The sequence below is a fragment of the Tamandua tetradactyla genome, chromosome 7 (assembly GCF_023851605.1).
Source record: "Tamandua tetradactyla isolate mTamTet1 chromosome 7, mTamTet1.pri, whole genome shotgun sequence".
In the NCBI taxonomy this organism is placed as follows: domain Eukaryota; kingdom Metazoa; phylum Chordata; class Mammalia; order Pilosa; family Myrmecophagidae; genus Tamandua; species Tamandua tetradactyla.
The window spans coordinates 160,589,349-160,605,745 of NC_135333.1; the positions used below are offsets into that span (position 1 = coordinate 160,589,349).

Below are 16,397 nucleotides of genomic sequence, written 5' to 3' on the forward strand. Positions count from 1 at the left end.
ATAAATGATTTATGAATAATACATGAACCCTCATCTAATATTGACCCTGGTATATAATAGGAGATACACACACACACATTAAATAAGTGCATAAACTAATACAGGTCAATATATATATATAAATATATATTAAGTAAATACATTTATGAATGAATGTATTTAAAATGCTGTATGATAGAGCAGAATAGAGATAGACATTACATTCAGGAAGGATAGGATTTAATTAAAGTTCTTCAATTTTTGGAGCTTGAGCAGGTTACCTTTTCTGAACCTCTGTTTTCTCCCTTGAGGAAGCAGTTAGCAAGTTTGAACCTGGTGGTCAAGTTTAAATGAGATAATGTGTGAAAACTGCCTTGCCCAGCACGTGGTAACTCTCAATAGATGGTAGCTATTGACGTAATTGAACTTGTATATCCCATGTGTTCAATTAAGATACAGAGGACAGTTCAGCTGACTTCCACAAAAAACTACTGCTCAGTACATAATAGGGAGTCAATAAAGAGTTGTAGAATGAACGAATGAATAAATTCATTGTCAGGATGATTCGAAATCGCTATTGTTGTGAACAAAATATTTTTCATGGAGTATGCAAGAGCAATGCAGAATGCTGCCACTGGGTGGCGATAAATATTCTTTATAAAAAGCCCTGGAATTCTTGGAAGCTAATTGGGAAATTGAAGTTTCTTGTAAAAGTAATATTGGGCATTTCAACCGTTTATAAATTGATGTGCTCAGTTACTCAAATATTTCCAGCTATCTAGGGGTATAATATCACATGGATCACACTCTTTTTCATTTCTTTTTCCTAACACTTAGAAACAAAGGGCAAAGCCTTTATTTAATGCTCACGATAACCTCACAAGGAATGCACACGCACAAACAAGGACGCTATGGCTTACAAAGTGACAAATGGCCAGCTGAGAAAGTGAACTTCCCACTATAGCTCTGTTGCCTTTAGCTTGGACAGACCAAAAAACCCAACCAACCAACCAATCATCCAAGCAAATGAACAAACAAACGAAAACTGTTTAAAGATCATTTGACCCTTTCTCACTGTGCTTCAACCTCCTTGAATTTTTTTCCCAATTTGTCCATGACTTAGATTCCTTCCTGTTAGGGATATTTGTCAATAACTTCTATCAAGAATTTTACCCATTCTACCTCATCCTTTCTAACCTTCTGGTCGACCAGATAAAGGCTTATTTCTTCCTTAGCAAGTCTTATTTTACCCATCCCCTCACTAGATATGAATTATTATACACCCTCATGGTACCCCAAAATTCTTTAGTACCATGCAATTATTTATAGGTACAATTCACGTTTTGATATCTATGACCCACCTCTAGGCTGTAAGTTTCCATAAGCGCAGACATAGTAGCTGACAGTCTTTACGTTATTACCATTAATCCCGCGATCTTCATTATCATGCCCTTACATAGCTCCAGCATCTGGCACAAAATGGCCCACCAAATATTTAATTAAATAAATACACTTAAGAACCAGCAGCTGAAAAGGAAGGGCTCAATGTCTTTTTTAAAACCATGTGATATCATACCTCTAGATACTTTCTTTACCATGATAACCCACTGATATGGCTATGCCAGGTCTAATATTGGCACCAGAAACAAAGGTAGGAGGTGCCCATACAGTTGAGTGTACTTTGTAATAGCAAATTCTTCTTAGCTCAGGTTTAGCACAGTGTGGATGACTTACTAATAATACTATCTGCGCTAGTTTATGGAGATAGGAGTCCTGCAGTGCCATATTCAGTAGTGCCTTTGGTCCCAAGCAGCCAGGGGCCTGGCCTGTTCTTCTCCTTTGCCTTTTTAAAAGTCACACACCTTTCTACAGGTGTGGCCTCTGTGAAGCCAAAGGCACATGACCATCTGGAACTCACATTCCCCATCTTCCTTTCCAGGTACTCAGGAACCCAAAGTTTTCTTCTGCCCAAATGATCCTGAGCTCGTTTCTGGGGCATATGCGGGCCTCTTCCTGGCCCCCTCCTACTGAGGGCACCTCAGGCCTAAGAGATGGCTGGAGATTCCTCATGCTGTGGCACAGAGCCAGGTCCGAAAAGAAAAGAGGGAAGACCAGGTGCCAGGGGCCTCCAGTTGATCTCTTGGCCAGGCCCCTATGGTATAGGGGATGCCTGGATGTCTTTGTATATTTTACACTCTTGTTTCCCCTAACACAGTATGCCAAAATAGATAGAAAAATTCCTAAAACATGGTTCCAGGAGATCTTATGTCTGTATGAGTCAGAGTTAATGAACATATATGGTGCCTGGAGCTGGGCAAACATAAACTTGAATGCCAATTCTACCATCTCTGTGTGACTTTGGACAAGTCATTTAACCTTTCTGCGATTTAGTTTCCCCACCTGAAAAATGAGGTTTGGGGAAAGTTAAGATGATGGGTTTATTGCAGAATTTTGACCGTGATGTTTCCTGTTGCCCTGGAATTGGCCAGTAGCACCTAAAGCTGAAGAGAAAGAGGAATTATATAGCTAACAATCAAACAAAACTTCAGCCTAGTATTCAACAACAGCTAGGGACAGATACCTCTCCCAGGGTTTACAGTACAAGGAGACAGCCAAGCCCCTCTGCCACTCCTGTGTCACCCCAGCCCTGTCCCTTGTACAGGAGTCTGTTTCAGCAGAATCCTGGCCAAGGTAGTTAAAGAGGCATGAAGAATGCAAGAAGGAAAATAAAGCAGTTGAAAACTGCATACACAGCATAAAAGCTGTAGGAGAAACATCAGCAAAAAATATAAAAAATAATAGAGTTGGTCTTTATAAAGTAAATGTCAGCAAAATACAATGTTTAAATTTAAAATATAATTATTTTCAGGCTAACATACCCATGAAGTAAGCTTTCCTTTTTAATTATGCTGGGCACATACACTAGGAGGAATGTAGACCCCCTATTAGTCCCTGACATTGAAGAGAACCGAGAGAAAAGGTGAAGGGACATTCACCAGCTGGAGAATGCCACCCAAAAGGGACCAAAGAAGCAGGATTCAATAAAGGAGGAGAAGAGGTACAGAAACAACTCCCTTCTCTTCTTCAAAATATCTGAATGGATGATTTTCCAGGGGACTGTGGCACACAATTTAAAGACATCAACGCTGGCAGAATTCCTATTGTAGTTTTAGGGTTTGGGCCAATGCTACATAATTATTAACCAGAAGTAAGCTCTGAACATCTGAAAGAATCTTTACCATTATAATTTTCTGGCACTTTCCATGACGCTATTGTCTATAAGTACAGTACATAGCAAACCATCTTGTTAACAGGATGTACTGGCAAGGGAAATGGTCTCTATGCTATAAGCAGCTCATCTAAAATAATAGGTATTTTACTGCCAGGAAGTCTGTTCTAGAGCAAGATGCCAGATACTTGTGGGAAAATTTCAGCTTTAGGTTAAAATCCTAGTTTTTCCTACTAAATGCACAATTTTAAGTGAGTCACTCAAACTTTCTGGGCTTTGATTTTCTTCTTAGAAGAAAGGGGAATCACAGTATCCTCCTGCAAGATGTGTGGGGAGGGTTTAAGGTGATTTCACATGCAAAGAACCTACCTGGACTTTGTCTTGCAAAGTAAAAATGCTCGATCTATGCCAGTCATCTTGAGCCAGTAGTTTTTAATTTCTGTCCTACAAATAAAAGACAGACAAACTGAGTGTGAATTACAGAACTGATAATAAATACTACCATTTAATATTTCCTGATACTTAAGATCATATTGCTAATTCTTATGTTTAAAACATGACATAATTTTACTTACATATTGAAAGAAGTAAAGCCTAGAAAAGTCAAGTTATTCACTCTGATACCACATATAACACCAGGAATCAAATCTAGCATTTCTTATTAGACAAAGGTGAGTTATCTTTTAACTTGATTAATAAATAAAGAGAAGAAAAATACTATCATGATACTCTATTAAATTGGTGTTGAGGAATTAGATCATATTCACCATAAAGATATGTTCAAGTCATACAGAAGAGTGAACTCATTTTTAAAGAGGATTTTGGAAGATCCTATTAAAATGAGACCAGTGGTGCAACCGTAGCTCAGTGGTAGAATTCTTGCCTGTCATGCCGGAGACCTGTGTTTGATTTTGGAGCCTGCACATGCCAAAAGAGAGAGAGAGAGAGAGAGAGAGAGAGAGAGACAGACCAAATTTAATTGGGATGTGCTTTAATCCTAAAAGCTGGAGTCCATATACAAAGATAATCTGGTGATGGACATAGAAGCCAAAGGAGCAAATAGAAAGAGCCAGACCACCATGTGACAGAGGCAGAGAATGATTGTCAACAAGGCACCACCAGAACACTGGTTGCAGAGAAGTCATGGCCTCACAATACCTTGATTTTGGCCTCTAAAGCAAAAGCCCAAAATTGCTGTTGTTTATACCAACCAGAGTGTGGCATTTGTCACAGCAGCCCTAGCAAACTAAGGCAACTGATAAAGTAATTGCTTACTTTTTATTTATCTCAGAAGTCAAAAAATAAGGGTGCCCTTTATCTGGGTAGATCTGGGTAGCTACTGTGATCCACTTTGCCAGCTATGGCAAAAGTGATAGTGATCACAGCGCATAGCTGACCCTTCCTGTTTAAGGGATGCTGCCCAGCCAGAGAGGTTGTGTCCTCCCTGCAAACCTTTACAACCCTCAGCTAATGACAGGGACAAAAAGGGACAGTTCTCATGCCTCAACATGGGACCCACTATTAGATGCAATCAATGCTCCAGAGCTCCAGGGTTCGGGGAGCTGGTGTCTAGCTAAGGCCATACCCTTGTGTAGCCCTTTCTTCCGGTCCTGCCTCACCCATTCTCTTCTCCTAAAGAGCTCTCCCTCAATAAGGCATGTGTACTTGAATCCTGCCTTGGGTTCTATTCCTAAGAAGCCCAACCTAAGACACAGGAGAAAGAAGATAATTAGTGATTAATTTCATTTTTGAAAATAAAAACCTAAGAATGAATATTGGAATTCAGTTCTACTGTAAAAGGGAAAGCATTTAAAACTTTGAGTTCTAAAACAACTTTGAAATCCAGTTCTATCATTCGAAATTAGACAAATTGGAAAAGACTATGAACGGGATGCTAAAATTTTAAAGCATTCCCTTTGTATTATCCACAGGTCAAGAATGGCCTAGGATGAGAATTTGCCATGTAAAATAACCTATTAGAGTTTCAATGGTATTAAGATTCAAGGAAAAAGTCTATCTCTCTCCTCCCCCTTAGGCTATAAACACACGTTTTCCAAGACTGGAGAGAGCAATGGTGACCTCAAGTGGCCAATAAGGCAATTTTTGGTCAAAAATTCCAAGTAATAGTCATCCTAATGTAATACGGGTTTCTCATTTTGGGAGAAGGATTGGTTTGCATCAACCTCAGTTGATACACTGTATAATATTTCACGGCTCAAATTTCCTCTTTTATTGAAAGACTAAATCAAATGTTGCATAAAATGCCATCAAAGTCTTCAAGAATAACTGAGATCATTCCAAATGGAATGAGGTTTCAAAATCACAAATAATAAAAGAATTAAGCAAGAGAAATTACAACCTCAAGCTATCAAATTACATGGCTTCCAATTTCTATGGCATTTTGTCAAAAGTGAAAATACATTTTTTGAAATACTACCCTACAACTAAACATTAAAAATAGCTCATTGCTAAGTACTGACCTAAATAAAATAGTGCCACATTTGTCCACGTTCTTTAAACCAGAAAACTAAAGAGCATTTTGTAACTGCAAAACCAGTGTTCGTTTAAGGTGCATCATTAAATTTATTTCACAAATTCTGAAACAGAGGTCTGTATCAATACATTTTGAAGTTACGAAGGAACTTGGAAGTCATATCTAGGAAGAGCTGTCAACCCAGAACTCAAAGGACAGCCTCAGTTAGTGACACTGAGGGTACTCAGTACTAACGAGTACAACTGAGGATGCTGGCCAAAGTAGAGTGACCATACCTCCCTGTTGGCCTCACAGAATCCCAGTCATACTCTACAACATATTCAATCTAGCCCAGATAACCTACACTGTTGGAGAGAAAGATTGCAGAGGATAAAATAAATTGGTTAATCCTAAATCAGATTTCACTACTGGAGGCTCTTCTTCTCTCTCTGGTTTCAGATAATTGAGGATACCATAGACATCTGTTTTAAGGTATCATGGGGTCAAAGAAGTCCATCCAAGCACCAATTAACAGCAGCTTCTCTTTTTCTATCCCATTCTTACTTCATCATTGAAGAGAGTGAATATTAATTAATTACTTTCGAAAAGGTAGTAGTGAAGAAATTTTTTTATGAAAGTAAAGGATTTTGTACCATTTCTCTTGCAGAAAATATTTGATCAGTTGATTGTCTTCAGCCTCAGGATTTCCACCAGTCAAATATTGTTTATCTTCTCAGAAGCCTTTGGCGGGCTTTCTGTCCTTAGGAAATGAGTTGGAAAACTTGAGTCTCAAAGCAATAGCTCGAGGTTATCATCTGATATGTGAAATGACTATTTCCATCATTTATCAGAACACTGAATCCTTTCTGTGGAATTGCAATCTTAGTATATAAATAGGATCAGGGAATTTCTGGTTATCACATTCATCATAGGAAACTTTATCAACAGATTTGTACCAAAATGGTACGAGTTTTTAAAAGCTGTGCAATGTACATGAGGAAGTTTGAAGAATGTGCAGTACTGAAGTTTGGAAAAATAGCCTTGTTTTCCTTAATTCATGCTCAGAGTTATACTTTCCCAAATTAGGATATTTTAAAGTTTCTGTTGATTTCCCCCAGTTCTCAGTTCTCCTAATCCTCAGCAATTGAGCCAAGAGCATCCAGTCTCATTCTGCTCATGCTTGGGTCTTGTTATCTAATTTAGGAACGTAACACACATCTGTAGTCCTTAACTTTCCTATCCCTTAAGTGAAAATCACAGGGGAGGAAACCCAAAGTAATAAGCAAAATACAATTATAGTTGCTGGCTCCAGAGAGTCAGATTCAGGAGATCTTGATGGGGTATATACATGCATTTAGAGACAACTTTGATCATGATCCAGGACTGGGCAGCCCTGGGCAGGCTAAGATGATCTTTGAGGACTTTAAGAGACTTATGAAGATAAAATCCATTCTATGTATGCATATCGTTGGCAACTTCAAATGTTAAAGGCCCATTCACCTCAATAGGAATGGAAGGATCCTTTCTCATACTGCCATCTAAACCGTATCAGTCAGGGTCCCATCACAATACAAGTGGGGTACTGAAATGGGATAATTGAGGGAATTTTAATAAAGGGACTATTTAATAAAGGAGGATAGGGTTAAGGAAAACCAGCAAGAAATGGTGTAGTCCCATGGGAACAAGAGTGAAAATCTGCTACTATCCTAAACCAGAAGGGGTAGGAGAGGAGACCATTATCGGAATCTAAGAGAACTGGGGTAACCCTATTAGAACTGAGGCCTCTAGCAGAGAGATAATGTCAAAATGCAGTAACCTCATAGGAACAAAGTCAGGGGAATGAGTCCCTGGCCTAAATTTCCTCCCTTCTTCCAGTTTGCTGTGGGTCCCTAGTGCCTTCCATCGATGATATCAAACAGGTGAGGGAAAGCAAGGATGATAAAGTATTTGCATAAAGTCAGACTCCTGGGGCATGGAGAAAGACATCAAGGGATTTGGAGGGACAAATGGTGATAAACCTGCCAAAGACTGAGATCTTTTCCTAGTGACTTCAAACTTCCACGACAAGAACATCAGATTCTTCTCAAAAGGTTGCTTCATACTTTATTTACCTGAAAACTTCCTGTTCAGCTCCATAGCCCACCTCATGTGTCATGTCTTCTGGAAAGCTACCCTTCAGAGTGTAACCTAAAAACTAACTTTTACAATTGCTCTTTTCACATCATGTTTTAGACCCACATCTAAAGTATTATTGAATTTTCCATACCTTGGATAATCTATGACAAAGTATCCTTGAGGTTGAATCAAATTGGGCCATCTGATAGAACATACTAATAATATATTGATTTTTTTAATGAGACAACAATATTTGTGGCTGGTTTGCTTTTATTCTCCCTGCTGAAATGCCCACCTGGGAAATCACGTAACATCAGAATATTGGTTGGTAGCACAGCAAACCAGCAAAGTCTTTTATATTAGCCTTATGGAGTGGTGCTCCCAGCTCTGATGTCCGGACACAGCTCCACTCTACGGGTGGACCAGCCAGAGAGAGCCAAATCACTTTACCAGGAGATGTAGCCCCTTCTTCGCTTCTGGCCCACAGTCTATTTTTACAATCTCTATGAGACCTGATCTCCATGTCATTGAATTATCTGAAAAATGGCAATTCTATGTAAATGGCATAATTTCCTGTGGATAAACTCTGACTACTTGTGTTGAACAAGGAAAACCCTTTACTAGCTAACAGCGGCAAACAATTTCTTACAAAGGATTATTATTGCTGAACAGATTTGCTGTAGGGGATTCCTCTGAGCATTTATTTCAGACACTTTTGAGTGACTTTATTTGCAAATTATTATTAGATGAGATGAGATCTTGCATATAACAACATTAACGTAATGCGTGATTGATATAAAACACTTTCAACAAAAACATGACCATTATTATGCTTAGTCTTACCAGCCATAACTGTAGGGTTTCATGATACTTCAATACATATTATTTCACTCCTGTGAAGTAGGTACCCTCAGGACTCCTTTATTGTTGAGAAAATTGCCACTCAGAGGAGTTACCTGAGTTCTCAAACAAGACCGCACAAGACAGAAGCAGCTGTAAAATTAGATGAGTGTAGTCCTCGAGACCACTTAATTATGACACCACTTGCAAGTTTGGGGGTTCTCAAAACCACCTTTGGGTTCAATAATTCACTAGGTCTCACACAACTCACTGAAAACTTTTATTCCCACAATCATGATTAATTACAGGGAAAAATACTGATTAAATAAGGGAAGAGACTCACAAGGCAGAACTCAGGAAAAGTACCAAGCATGGGCTTCCACTGTGCTCTCTCCATAGAGTCATGGACAGCATTAATCCCTTCTGACAGTGTGTATGACAATATGCGTGGGGGGCGTTGTAACCAAGACTCTCACCTGAGCCTTGGTGTCCAGGGTCTTTATTGGGGCTCAATCACATGAACCCGGTCGGTCACCTACACGGCTGTCCTGGTCTCTGGCCCCTCTGAAGGAACACTGATGCAACATGACCCAAAGTCCTAGCCCTAAATCACATTGTTGGCATGATTCAAAGCCCCCACGGAAACTAAAACACTTTTATGAGGGAGGACATTGCAAGGGCTTGGAGATTCACCCCCAGGGCCAAAGGCAAAGGCCAGACCTCTCCTTGAACAAGATTAAATTCTTTACTACGCAGCAGTAGTTCCCAGATTCAAATTCAGTTCTTCTCATTTCTAAATCTGGTGACATTTCACTATACAATTACACTCTGTGGCAGCCAGTTTGTATACTCTGTGCACTTGCTATGTCATAATATCATATTTGCTTTTCCCGCCACTGGAAACATGCATCGCTCACCTTTGGATTCATGATGCCGCAAATATGGAACCAATCTCTTTTCTGCCTAGGAATCCCTGAGGATTCCCAAGTAGAGGCTTGGTGTATTGTTGTGCCAAATTAGGTTATCTTCTAAAATGGAACTGAGGCTTTAGTTATAAGGTTCCTGAATTCTCTTGGCAAGTTACTGCCTCCCTAAATCTGTGTCTTAATTAACTACCAAGAATTCCATTTCTTCTGAACTTGGGGTCTCACTTGTTGTTGTCATCCCCTTGAATAGGAGCCCTAGTTTGAGCTCACACATGTTTTCCCTACCTGCCTGCCTGGATGAATCTCCAGGGGCTTTCAACTTTCATACTCCCAAATGTACCTCAGTCCCCAGTCACTTGACTTGCTAAACTTCCTGACATCAAAATCCTACTGGTCACCTCTGGTAACAGTACCAGCTCCCCGAACTCCGCCTAACAACTGAAGAGGCTCTGCTGTGTCTCACCTCTAGCCTTCTATACATGTTCTCCTTGGACTTAATCACTGCCCACCTCTACCTGCCCTTTTCCTGGCCACTTCTTACCAATCCATCCCTTAGAGAATAACTTCTTTGAGCATCTTTCCCTGACCTAACAAGAGGGATAGCTATCTTTACACAGGTGCTTCCATACCACCAATCACTTACGTCTTATCACCTTGTAGAATGGTCATTTTCAAACTTGAGTGTGCATCAGAATCAAACAGAGGGTTTTAAACTCAAACTGTAGGGCTCCTTCCCAGAGTTTCTGGTTCAATAGATCTGAGGTGGACTCAACACTTTGCATTTTTAAATAAATTCCCAGCTGACACTGATACTGTTGGTTCTGGACCACCCTTTGAGAAAGACTGCTAGAAATAAATAGGCCAATTATTTCCACTATGTCCACATCGCCACCCCCCACTCCCTGCCATTTTGACACCAATAAATTATAAAATCTTTAAGGATGATGATTTGGTCTTTCAAAACTACTCTACCCAGGATTTTGCACTGGGCCAGAAATATGATAGATTTCAACAAGCAATGATTTAATGCATGAAATGAGTAAAAATAAGAATGCTTTACTTTCAAAGAATACTTTTAGATTAAAAGCATGCTTTAAACAAGTATGTCATACCAAGGTTAATTTAAAATACATAAATAGGGGAGCCAATACTCATTAGAAAGGGCTAAGTGTCGAAAATACTAGTGTTTATGCTAATTTAGTATATATATAGCGCTCTAATAAAAGGGCTCTATGGGACTAAGATTATTTTTGCCTCAGGGAAATGTCAAATTTATAGCTGAAAAAGAGCAATGTAAAAGAAGATGTGAAAATGAGGCCTTAGGAAAACTGATTATTATCTGATGGACACAGATGGAAGCCAAGAAAGCAAATACAAAACAGAGGAGCCTGTAAGACCCATTATCCTTCTCTGGTGAAACTACAGAAATTGCAAATCAGAGCTCAGGAGATGGAAGAAATCAAGCTAAAGTTACTTGCTCAGGCTGTGGCAGTCTATCTGCAAACGCTGCCTGCAGGAGCAGAAACAGCTGTACTCCCTTTGGGCTCAGGCACTTTAACAACAGTGATTTTACTGAAGTTTGAATGTGCCCTGCAACCCCATCGCCTTCCTCCCAGCCCCCACCTCATGGTCCCATCAACCCATAATAGCAGAGAGCGCCATGCAGGGACCCAGCAGGCTGCACATCACCGACTCAGCTGCAGCTACATAAATATTAGTACCTTGGGGTCACTGGAGAAAAAAGAGTAATGGTGATTCGCCAGTTCCCCAGATCTTTTCCTTCCAATATTTTTCTTTGACTTTCATAAAATGGCAAGCCATTCAGGTGAAGCCATTCGGGTGAAGCCCCTGTTATGCTGGCTGGCTCAGCAATTTTGTGTTTCTATGGACTCAAAAAGAACAGAGCAACTTCACCTCTTAAGCATCTGAGTAGGGTTAAAAGGGTCTCCTTCGTGAGTTTGCTAATCATATGGGGTATGTTCTCTGCCCCGCCCCCCGCCTGGAAAATCTAGGCTCTCAGGTTCTTGTCACTAGCAAAAAGTTCTAAATGTTGTTCTCAGTGTCTGGTAATCTAATCCACCTGTGGATTAGACAGTTATCAGTCTAGCATTTGCATCTTATATTATGACTTTGCTCTTCAAAATTCTTCAGTGTACACCTCTGTCTATAGTTAGGGTAACCATTGGCCGCCGAGGAAATTTTATACTTTTGTTCTGGTGCAGTGATCAATAGCATCCCCTAAGTCTTTCACAAGTGTCTAGATGTAGACTATAAATTGTATTAGCACCCTTCTTAAAGCATTACATATGAGTTTTTTAATAATATGGCTCTATCTTTCCGTCTACTTTCATTGTATCCATTTCCACTCCCTGCCCCCAGCCACTTTAAATTAGTCATTTTCTCTAAATACATTTCCTTTGTGCCTTTGTATGTACTGTTCCTTCTTTCTAGATATCCTCTCCATCTTCATTCGATCATCCCATTCTCTTATTAAATGTCCATTTGTTCTTTAGCTCTTAGCTTGAAGGCCTTAACAACATCTCCTCAGACTTAAGTAGCCTTTTAATATTCCTATTGAACTGCAAATATATGCCCATTAAAACATTGGACACCTTATTTTGTAAACATTTCTGCATTAATCTATAACCCAGTCAAAAGTAATTCTCGAACGTAGCAGTTATGCTTTTTCATCTTTACATGACATTTCCATGTAGATTGAGTGACTCAATATAGAGAAGATACCTAAAATAACCTAGGGGAAGCCAGAAATAATTTTGAAAGAATTTCCTCTTCTAAGTGTTCGCCAAATCCCCCTTTAAGTTTAAATGCCTAAACCAACATGTGGCAACATGAGCCTAGCAGGGCTGTGTGTAAAGGCATCTCCACATTCACGTCTCTTGTGGGATAGGCACACCCTTCCTCTTGGCAGAAAACTCTGTGGTCATTTCCTTGCATGGTTTTGGTAATCCATGATCTTTCTTATTGCACAGAAGTTAGCCTGAAACTGAACCCCAGTAGTTTAGTGGACCTGGCCTTTTCTTCCTTTAAGAAACAATCAAAAGAAAATTGATTTCTAAATGTTGAGGATGATTTCTCTGAGTCACTTTTGATGGTCTCCAAGTTGGGTGGATTGCATTAGCCTTGGGCTCTGAGTTTACTGTTTGGTGACAACTTAATTCCTGAATTGAAATCCAATTTGTGATCATTCCTTGAGTCCTCATACTTCTGGGAAATAATGCTAAATGAAGAGATAAAATGCTGAGGAAGGAAGCTCTAAAAATGATTAACGGTATTTGATTTACCTTACAGAAATTTTATTTCTTGTTTGGTTCTAGAAATTAGGACATAGGGTGAAAGGCTGGGGATCAACATGCATAGTTGGCAGTGTCTCAGCCTTTAGCACGTGGAATGTTGCAATTTCCCACCTTGGCTCATTGCATTCTGATGCCCATTACTACATTTAAAGCTAAGTTTGCAGAAAGTCAGACACGACTTTTATGAAGGAGATTTAGCTCCAAACATTAATGGGTTTGTTCATTATGCAAAGACTAATGCCTTTCAGCAGCGACAAAGTAATACTCCACAGCTTTCAAGCCACCACATCCATCATCAATTCGGATTGTGTTTTCCCCTGGATGTAAAGTTTAACCCAGAGTCCTCCACAAAGCACCAGGGCTCCTTTTCCCATGCCAGCCCCAGTGGCCCAGGTCAGCCAGCACCGGGAGAGTGCAGTGGGAAGGTTTGTGAGAAGCCTGTATTTATGCCTTTATTCAGGGGTAATTTGTTGAACAGCATATGTGCTCATTTTACCCATGGGTTCTGGCACAACAGGCATCAGTCAAAGGGTGATGGGTCCTATAAAATAGTCAATCATGTATTTTATTATTTTAATCAAAGGAAGCACAGCATTGACATTTCAGTAAGTAAAAGAAGGAACAAAGAAGGACCTTGCCATGGAAATCAGTACTCACATCCAAATGGAAAACAGATCAGTTACCAAAAGGCCTTTCCAAAACAAACTAAGTCATATGTGTCCAAACCAACTATTGTTGTCCCTTCACCTTTTAGTGTGTGGGGGGGGGGGGAGGGGGGAGGGGGAAGGGTGCATGGTCCGGGAATTCCCTCCACTTTTAAAGACTCAAGGAAAGGACAGAAGTGCTCCAGCCAAAAACAAAACAAATTGAAAAACGTTAAGGGAACTTCAGAGCATTCTTCCAGTAGTCTGCTGTTTAAAATGGGTGTTTCAATGCATTCTTTTTTAGCTCTGTCAATAGTAACCAACAAACCATTTTCATTTAGGAATTACAGAGGTTTTCAAAATGCAAGAAAGAGAAAAGTTACCTGCAGAGGTGTCAGCTATAGACATTCAGTTATGATGAAGACTATAAATGGTTCCATTTTATGCTTTTGCTTTCTGCTTACTCATTTCTTGACATACTCTGAAAAGAAGGGGGGCATTAAGAACCCTAAAATCTTTGGAGTTTGAAAATTTCAGGTAATATGAGTGACATCTAGCCACATTACCTTCAGAATTGTTCCCATGGAACTGTAAGATGCATCTTCGCATGATTAATAATTTCTGATGCCAAAAGAAAGAATGGCTAGCTAGTACTTGCAGGGTAACTCAAGTTACTAAATAAATACATGCTTTACATATAACTCAGGTTTCAAGATTTTTTTGACCCAAGTTTTTCCTCGTGTGCTTTATGTATGTTCTTCCAGTATTTTTCATTAGTGTAAAAGCCATAATGATAAGTTCTGCTACTTTACTTAAAACACAAGGAATACTGGAACTTTGTTCTATTATTCTGAAGTCTGTTATTATACTTTCCAGTATCCACTTTCCAAAATATGATTGAATGATATACAAATGTTATTTTTTTCATTTGGAGGGATGTATTTTAGAGTAAATATTAGTAGTATACAATATACCTTTTGATAAGAGCCAGAATTGACAATACAAATTTCAATTACATATTCAATATTATTTTTAATTTTTAAATTTAAATTACCTCTATGATTAGAAACATTTTCCTTTTTCTTTATTTCATTCTTGCAAAATTTTAGGACATCTATTTGCTACTGAATTGTTTGTCACATAAAAATTCTAATTTTCTTCACAGCATTTACCTTGTTCCACCTAAAAATTGGACCTGGGTTGTTTGTTTCAAAATTGTCATTGTTTCAACAACATAGTGTGAAGTAGTCTATATACTAAAATGTACAAATATCAGTCCTCTTTGCACAGAGTTAGCCTTTGGCCTAAATATCCACCCCCTCCCTGCCCCTGCCAAACTTCCCGTTATCCTGACTTGGCACATTCTCATTCCATTAAAAATTTTGACTTCCTATGAAGCTCATCAATTTTTTTTAGGATTCCTTTACTCACTATTAATCTAGCAACTTATGCACTTGATTCCAATCGTTTTCTGATGCTTTAAGGTTTACATTGACAAATGGTCTACCCAACAGTGAATTACTCACAAGATGAGAATACTTGTCAAGCGTATTAGTGACCAGCAACTAGTAAGCCTATTTAGCTGAAACTGTTAAGCCTAGAAGAATATTTATAGTGACGAACTTTCTGTACAATGCACTCACCAAAGTGAAATGTAATTCATGCAGGTTTTCTATGGGAACACAAATTAATTATAATGAGAAGATGACAATGCAGGAACATAGTGAAAATGTCCTGTGGTCTAGTAAGATACCCTTCGCACACTTGTGTCAATGGTGCAACATTAACACACACACACACACACTCAGTCTTCACTCCGTAGGACTGCCATAACAAAGTAACACTAACTGGGTGGCATAAGACAACAGAAAAGTAGGTTGCATGGACCTGGCTATGCTAGCAATCAAGGTCTCAGCAAGGCTGAGCTGCCTATGAAAACTGTAGGGGACTTGTGTCCTCTTCTAGCTTCTGGTGTTTGCCAGAAATCCTTGTTGGTGCTTGGCTTGCAGCTGCAATACTTCAGTCTCTGCCTTCTCTACGTCTGTCTCCGCTCTCCTTAGAAGGCCACCAGTCACGTTAGATTAAGCACCCACGCCTACTCTGGTATGACCTCATTTTACTGAACTTATTCTATCTGCAGTGATCCTATATCCAAATAAATCATAGTCACAGGTACCAGGGTTTACGACCTCGAAATCTCTTTTTTTTGGAGAACACTATTCAACCCATAACGCGCACACACAACCGATAGAGAGAGCGTGATTTTTTTTAAAAAAAAACAAAACCCGCCAGGTTTCACTTTAATCCTGAGAGAGTGGGAAGAAAAAAAAAAGATTCTATAAAGATTCACTCCTAACTGCAAGTTTGGCAGATGGGGGTAGGAGGCTTAGGAGAGGTGAGGAGGATTCACACAAGGGAGAATTGAAATGGCTCTTGAAACCACTACTTCCCTGAGGTGAGAAAAGAATAGAAGATGCCAGAGCTCTCTATTCCAGGAGACTTGGCCTACTTCACAGTTTTGCCAACGACATGGAAAACTCTGTTACTTCTAAGAAAACATCTACTTCATCGTGGGAGAGCTATCATTTGCCCTGTTAAAAATTGGTTTAGCCTACTGGCTCTATGAATTTGTAGGTATGGGGCTAAAATCCAGTTATTCCAACCAGATTCCACATTTAATATTGGAACAATTATCAACCAATCCATAAACATGCACTTTTTTAGCAATACTAGCACAGCTAGCAGACACATCTATAAGCATAAAAAAATGAAAAAGAACAACAATCAAAAAGCAATGCTAAAGACCCATGAATCCATTCATTCAAACTCTCCTTTATCCTTTAGGCATCTGGCAAGCACCCTTTCCCCTCTCTGGTC

General features: G+C 39.4%; 1 long non-coding RNA gene across 14 annotated transcripts in view; it reads right to left on the reverse strand.

The window, feature by feature from the left end:
* Positions 1-16,397, reverse strand: part of LOC143690284 (uncharacterized) — a 242,830-nt gene that overhangs the window by 118,740 nt on the left and 107,693 nt on the right. For 7 of the 14 annotated variants that reach the window (XR_013179107.1, XR_013179106.1, XR_013179108.1 and 4 more), the window contains 3 exons: positions 3,578-3,652; positions 2,380-2,480; positions 206-312 (listed from right to left, as the gene is read on the reverse strand). This is a non-coding gene — a long non-coding RNA (uncharacterized LOC143690284). Of the gene's footprint in view, positions 1-205; positions 313-2,379; positions 2,481-3,577; positions 3,653-13,903; positions 14,002-16,397 lie in introns of those variants that run through there. The other 7 variants (XR_013179113.1, XR_013179112.1, XR_013179115.1 and 4 more) reach the window with 4 other exon arrangements.